This window comes from Hipposideros armiger, unplaced genomic scaffold (assembly GCF_001890085.2).
Source record: "Hipposideros armiger isolate ML-2016 unplaced genomic scaffold, ASM189008v1 scaffold_134, whole genome shotgun sequence".
Lineage (NCBI taxonomy): Eukaryota > Metazoa > Chordata > Mammalia > Chiroptera > Hipposideridae > Hipposideros > Hipposideros armiger.
In genome coordinates, this window is record NW_017731484.1 from 3000306 (window position 1) to 3006786 (window position 6481).

Here is a 6481-nt window from a genome sequence, read left to right on the forward strand (position 1 = left end):
AAATAAAATGAAGGAATGAGGAAGAAAGAGGGATGAGAAACTATCACTGGGCCGCCCCCATTGTGGACTCCTATACCCTATTTCTGTTCAAAGGGCTGGAGAAAAGGGAGATCAGGGACCTGAGCAGGAGAATTCCACCCCACTCCAGAGCCTCCTTAACTGAGAGGTTTAGAACGGTTTGGATGAAGAAATAAGATGGAGCAGCATTTGAGAAGGCGAAGAAAGAAGTGGAGGGGCTAGATCCACACACCTGGCCATATTTCCTCCATTAACCAACACTCCGTGGACACAGAAGAGAAATTGAAACCACTGAAAGAAGAACTGGACAGCCGCATCCTCCCTCTGAAACCTCAAGCTTGGGAATGACCGTTGCCTCTAGTTTCCTGAGCTCCCACTGACCGTCATTGCTGGTGGGTGGAGCCTTAGAAATGCTGGTGAATGCAGCCCCCCCACTAGGCAGCTGGGGACAGGCCAATCTGAGCGGTGCCTCATGCAGGGAAGTTTTTGAAACAATAACAAACACCTTCAAGGGTATGTCCTTCAGGAAACTTTCCTCTGACCATGAAAAACAGAAATCCTTCTACAAAGAGAACTTTCCTCTGGATTTAAACTTCTTTCTGAGTCCTGCCCCTGGCTCCACTCAGGTCCGTGGGGAATCAGGGCAGAGATTAAAACTGCCCCCAAAGCAGAGAGATCCAGCTGAGCAGAAAGCAGAGGGGTTGGGGGTGGGGGGCCATGCTGAACTTAGTCTGCCATGGAAAGGTGTTGGATTTTCTACAGGCAACAGCAAAGTCAACGTCAAAAGGGAATGGCTTCAGAAGGCCAACCGAGACCAGAGGACAGTCTCGAGAAGCCAGGTCATAGGTGAATTCACGACTTTCAGGCACCAGGTAAGGGGTGAGCCTGGATCATCACAATAGTCTTTTCTAGCTCTGAGAGCCAGTGAAACCCATCCCATTCTCCTCTCAAAGGCCAGAACTGTGTCCCGTGGCCTCCCATATTTGGGGGGCATCAGCAGAATGCTCTGAGTCAAGGAGCCTAGAACTGGAGCCACTCAGTTTTGGAGTCCGAAGTAACAGGAGGGATTGCAACTGGGGTTAGATACTTGATGGGATTCTTTTGGGGCATTGAGGCAGAGGCAAACATGGTAATGCTGTCTCCTTCCCTTTAAGGGTTTCAGGAATGAACCAGACAATCTCCCTCTAAGCCTCTAAATGGGAAAGACACTAAGTTAACTGAGCTGGGCTGTGAAATGCCTGGAGCAAGAAGGTGATTATGTCACTGACTACCTGGGATTCTACTCTGGAGCTGATGCCTGAGGGGCTAACTCTGGGTGGGGTGGAGAATGGAGAGGGACAGCCAGAGGCAACAGAGCTCCCAGCTCCACACCCCCCCAGAGATCCCTCACCAGCTAGTCAATGAGAGGCTATGTGCTATAGTGGAAAAAGCGTGGGCTCTGGAATCACAGACCCAATGTCACTGACTCTGCATCCAGGCATTCAGTGCTCATTCAACAAACATTTAGTAAGTAACAGTTAGGAATCAGGCACGGTGCTAGGATGTAGTAACTTTGTGCCTGCAAGCAAGTCATTAACCTCAGAGTCTCAGTTTTTATGCAGAAAGCTTGTTGGGAAGAATGCAGTCTACTGCATAAGTAATATACTTCGGAGGAGAATCTCAATGCATGTTTGTTCATTCTGTCTTATGTACAGAATTCTAAATGAGATGCTGTGTAGAGGATAAAGAACATACAAGGTACATCCTCTGCCCTCATGGAGGTTACACAATCTTCTCCGGGAAATAGAAAAGGATGCAAAACTATGATTCAACAACTTGTCGGAAAGTGCGAAATATCAAGGCTACAAACCAACTCCAGAGGTCATAAATGATCAGAGTTCAGTGGGATAAACCCAAGGAAACTGGGCAGAGTAGGGAAGTTCTGAGCTGGGTTTTTGAAGCGAGCATGCTGCTGACAGTGAATGATAATTACTTGTTTCTGTGCTGTATACTTAGCGGCTTACAAAACACTTTCACAGACATCATCAGGTTTTTTGTTTTTGTTTTTTTTGGTTTTGAATATCATCATCAGGTTTGATTCTCATAAGTATCTCTAAGGTAGGCAGGTGCCACCTTCTTTTACAGATGGGGTAACTTGCCCAAGATGGCAGAGCCTGAGCCCTCTCTTCTGGGTGTGCTCGGAGCCCTGCCGTCCCTGCCTGGCAGCAAAAGCTAGGGCTGGGCTCTCACTAAATCAGTGCTACACTTGGTGGTATGTTACTGCGGAGGCAGCAGGCCCGGACAGAGCCCAGATCAGGAGGCTGAGGAGCTCAAAGAGGATTTGGTTGCTGCTGTGACTCCACATCTTCAGAGTGGGGAAAATAGAGGGGTTAAGGGAGGGGCAATAGGACACCAGGGAAGAGGCCCCAAGGTCTTGCTCTTATTTTCCCTGTAGCACTGGCTCTAGGCTGCAAGCCAGGAATAAAAGGAGGAGTCTTCTATATCCACCATTAAGTGCTCTGACAGTATTTACTCAATTAAAGGCAAGGAGGGCCAAACAAGAGAGAAAACACTAGAACTGTAGCAAGAAGGGATGAGAGTCAGACTAGAGGAGGGACTTCCCTGGGCACCTGCGGCTGGGTGTAAAATCTCTAACCTTCCTTCTCTAAGTGTGCCCCCCCCCCAAGTTCTCTAAGTCCAGTGCAATCAGGGATGGGTAAGATGACTTGTGGCGGGCCCTATTTTGGGGATCCCATGTTGGGAATCCTGCTGGCTGGACAGATTTTCCCATTCTGCAAAGGGTGGCCTGAATGTGTCAGGAGTTGTGGGGGATAGGCTGGGATTGGAGTGACTTTTAGATAGGCTTTACTAGTACCTGGATCTGTGTGTGTCTAGGGGGTGAGGGGAGCTGATACTAATTTAAGTGGCTGTAAAGCCATTCTCACGGTCCTGACGCAATGCTCAAGATAATAAGCAAGTGAGTAATTAGTAATTAGATTGTGAACTAACCTCTTGCCTCAGGCTATGGTACCACTTTTGCACAATCTGCCCCCAGGACTGTGAGAAATAAAGGCACAGGGCCGAATCCAGGTATTTGGGCCCTCAGCCCCCAGACTCTGTAGCTCAGAGGAACAGGCAGATTTGGTGGGACACTCCCTCCCCCACCACTGGGCTCCAAGGCCAGGAAAGGGAGCAGGAACAAGCCACAGAATCTGTAGCCCAGATTTTGTTTGTTTGTTTGTTTTTAATTAATTAATTTCAGAGTCCCTCTCAGGGCTGCCATGAATGGCTGTACATGTTAGTGACTGAGCGCCATCTAGCCATGTTGGCCAAAAGATGCCTCTTTTCGTTCAATGAGAAGTGAAAAGATGGAACATGAGAACATCTATCCCCGTGCCTGGCAGAGCCGATGGTCCAGCAGGTGAAACAGCAGTGAGCAAGCAGTCACCCAGGCAGTGCTTAACAGGTGTGTGGAGAGGACATGCAGAGGTACCTAGTCTGGATGTGGGACAGTCAGGCAGAGTTCTCCCTCCGCTGCCCTTCCCGTCCATGACAGCCCCCCACTCCCCATGACACTTCTCCCATTTGCACATCTTCCCACCTTTTTTCCTCTTCCCCATCCCGTTACTCTATTGTTCAACTCTATTGTTTCCTAAACTTCATTTGGTTTTTCTTTTCTTTACTTAATTTTCATTTCAGAGTGCCTCCCAGGGCTGCCATGTGCAGTTGTGCATGTATTCACCTCCCAAGCACAACCAGGCAAGACTCCTGGCTGCATCTACCTTTTTCTAATTTTCATAAAAGCGCTGTATGGGCTGGCAGTAGCCCTGACACCTTTGGCGACCACCCGGCACTGAGAAATACTTCCTGTCTCTCCCTTCCTCTACTCAGCTCTCTCTTCTCTTACCCCCATTTTTATCCTATGCCCACACCCGGAATAGGCTCTCTAGCGACTTGCTAGTGTGCCAAGATCATGGACTCTGAAGGTAGCCAGACTTGGGCTTGCTGGCCGACTTTGCCCTTACTAGCGGTACACTTGAGGCAAATAACTTAACGTTGCTGAGCCTAGATTACCCTCTATAAAGTGGGGATAATAGTTCCCATCCCATAGGATTATGTGAGAATCAGAGTGCTTAGTTTAGTGCCTGGCGCAGAACAGTAAATAATTACTGTCCTAGTTCCTTTCCTCCCATCCTCTGCCTCCCACCCCCAGCTCAAGGCCATTGCCAGGTTCTGTGGCATAGCCCTGCCAGTCTGCGTCTGAGTCCCCATTGCATCAAAATAGCAGTCCTCTGCGTGTAAATGGTACCATTTGCAAAGCACTTGCACAGACTCCTCCTATTTGCCCTTCACCACTCTGAGCAGTGGACAGGAAAGATGTCAGTTCTGCGTTTTATAGGCTGGGGATACAGCACTGGAGAGGTGACTTACCAAGGGTTATGTGGCTACGGAGTGATAGAGCTGGACTAGAACCCAAGCCCATTCCCTTTGTGCTGAGCTCCCCAGGGGTCACATGGGAGTTTCCAGAACTTCACCAACACCTTCCGAGAATAAAACCAGGGAGAGGCAGGTACCACCTGAAATCCACACATTCAAAACCTGTCCTCCACCCTCCCAGCCCTGAGCAGATGAGCAGCAGAGGAAACAAGGACCAGGAAGAGCTGCTGCACTGGCCGTGGCGGGAAGCAGACCACTGTTTCCATCTAACTGACACAGGAAGGCTGGGCCCTATCGGAGAGATGCTGAGGTCAGACAACAAGCAGGGTGTGATGGAAACCTATGATGTGAGCCTGTGATAAGATCTCCAAATCCTTCCTGCCCTCACTCACATCTCCTAGATTGAATATAACATCTTAGTAATACAGGCCTCCAGTGACCTCTAACTCTGCTCGAGGCATGCTATGCATAGGTTATCTCGGAGTCACTCAGCCACTTTGGGTCTGTCTCACCATTAGTATAACGGGTAGGCTCACTCTGTCCATTTGGGACTGTGTGGACACAAATATCATAGCTCATTCCCATGAATGTTCCTTCCTGGGCTTTATGATTTTAAAGTGGTTTCACGTACAGTGTGTCATTTGGTCCTTTCAACGACCTTGGGAGACAGGTATTATTAAAGGAGAGAAATGTAAACTTAAATGTAAACTTAGGAAGTGACTTGCTAGGGGCACATGACCACTAAGTTTTGGAGCCTGGCCTTGAGCCCTAGTCCTCTGACCACATCTTTTTTTTTTTTTTTTTAAAGAGTAAGCATAGCTTTCTCTTTTTTTTTAAAGATTTTTTTATTGGGGAATTGGGGGAGGGGAACAGCGCTGGGGAATCAGGGGAAGGGGAACAGACAAGCTGCTGTCCTTTTGTTCTTCAGTCTCTAGTTGTGGAGGATGTTGCTTCACTGGCCCAAGCTGGCACCATCATTGCGCTCTTCCCGGGCGAGGCAGATCAGCCGCGGGCCTCTGAACGGCTACTCAGAGCAGCTGCTGGCCGCTCACGCTGGCTGCTGGCTACACACAGTAGCCCATGGCAACCCACTGCAGCAGGGGCTGCAGCCTACGCTGTCGCNCCCCCTCCCCCCACAGCCCCTTCCCATTATCCTTGGGCTCAGAGCAAGCATTGTTCTCTTTCTACAGAAAAGATACCTAGCTGGGGCTGGTTAGTCTGGAAGAAGGCTGAAAGCCATGAAGGCCCTGGAGTTCCCTTGATGTTCTCATCCCCTCTCCCATCTCCACCATCCAAAGGCTGTGGTCCCCTTTGAGGTTCTTTGCTTTTTTCCCTGCCTACCTTAGCGTCAGAGGTGGGCAGCCTTTTAAGTATAAAGGCCACCAGCAGGGCCAAATCCTAGCTATGGACTTGGAAAGGGGAAGGATGGTTCCCTTGGACACAGTAATTTTATTTCTGGGATTTTGCGTGTGACAAAATAATCAGAGATGTGTATATCAAAAGTATACACAAGATGTTCATCTAATCATCCTTTATAGTAGTGAAAAATTAGAAACAATTTAAATGTAGAATAATAAGCTATGGGCTAAGCAAATTATGGCAAATCCATATAATGGAACATTATGCTGTGTGCATTAAAAATGGTGATGACAGAAGAATTTTAATTGACTGGGGAAATGTTTATGATATAGTCTTACCAATGAGAATAGCCAGCTACAAAATAATAATCACAATGGGATATACATCTTTCAAATTAGGCATATACTAATGCAATGATATCCTGAATGGGATCTTGGAACCGAAAAGGGACATTAGTGGAAAACTGGTAGAAACTGAATAAAGTCTACAGTTTAGTAAATAGTACTCCACCAGTATTAATTTCTCAGTTTTGATAATTGTACTATGGGTTATGTTAGCATCAGGGGAAACTGGTTGAGTTTGATATGAGAGCTCTTATCTTTGCATTTTTCTGTAAATCTAACATTATTCTAAAAGAAAAAGTTTTAAAAATTAGATTATATATATATATATATATATATATATATAT